Consider the following 1,051-nt stretch of genomic DNA (forward strand, 5'->3'; position numbering starts at 1 on the left):
TGACTTGTAATCAAGCCAATTGTGTGAAGCTGCGCCAAGTTCCCCAAAAATCCCCCAACCCTCTCACTATAACTCCCTATAAAAACCCCCTATCTTTTGGGCCTTGTGCTTGATGCCTCTACCTCCTGTGTGAGGTACGCATCAACCCGGAGCTCCGCCATTAAACTGCCTCATGCTTTTGCAACAAGAAGGTCTGTCTATCATGTTTCTTTAGGACGGCCTGACTCTCATGACCTGAGGTGGGGGGAGTCCCTCGAGAGGGGGTCCTACAGTATGTCTTCCTGAAACATGGAGTTTCTACCACAATCCCTGCCCTGTGTGCTGCCCAGCCCAACCCCAGCACCCAAGATCACAGACTCAGCAGGAACCTGCAAGGGACCTTGGACTCCAGGTGCCTGGAGGTAAACAAACCTTATCTCCTCCTGAGTCCCCACCCTAAGCTTCCCAAAGGGGATGACAGGGGAGGGCAATGACCAGGAGCAGATCAGAGAGGCTTAGAGGACGCTGAGGAAACCTGGATGGGCTGTGCATTGTGTCTTCTCACAGGACATCACAGTCACAGCCAACTGTATTGACAAAGCTGTTACTAAAGAAGCCAGAGGTCATTGCTCTTATAAAAACATGACCTTGACTGTGTACACTAATCTTATCAATAACCCAAACCCTAATGATCCTAACCATAACCATAACCTGAACCCAAAGAACTCTACCCCTAACGCTAACCTTAACACAAATCCTAACACCAACCATCACCATAACCCTAAAACTAACCATAACCCTCACCCTAACCTAACACTAACTCTAGCCCTAACAACACTAACCTTAACCATATCTGTAAACATAAACATAACTTCTCAGAAGGTAGAGGCAGGACAATCAGGAACTCAAGCCGTCCTTAGCTACATAGTGAGTTCAAGGTCAGCCTGAGCTATGTGAACCCTGTCTCAAACTCTGGATCCTGAGTGACCCAGCACACATTTTTAATACCAGCAATGGTGGAACACAGGGATCTGTGTCTGTTTTAGTCCAGCCTGGTCTCTGCAGTTCCAGG

Source organism: Mus pahari, unplaced genomic scaffold, assembly GCF_900095145.1.
Source record: "Mus pahari unplaced genomic scaffold, PAHARI_EIJ_v1.1 scaffold_13139_1, whole genome shotgun sequence".
Lineage (NCBI taxonomy): Eukaryota > Metazoa > Chordata > Mammalia > Rodentia > Muridae > Mus > Mus pahari.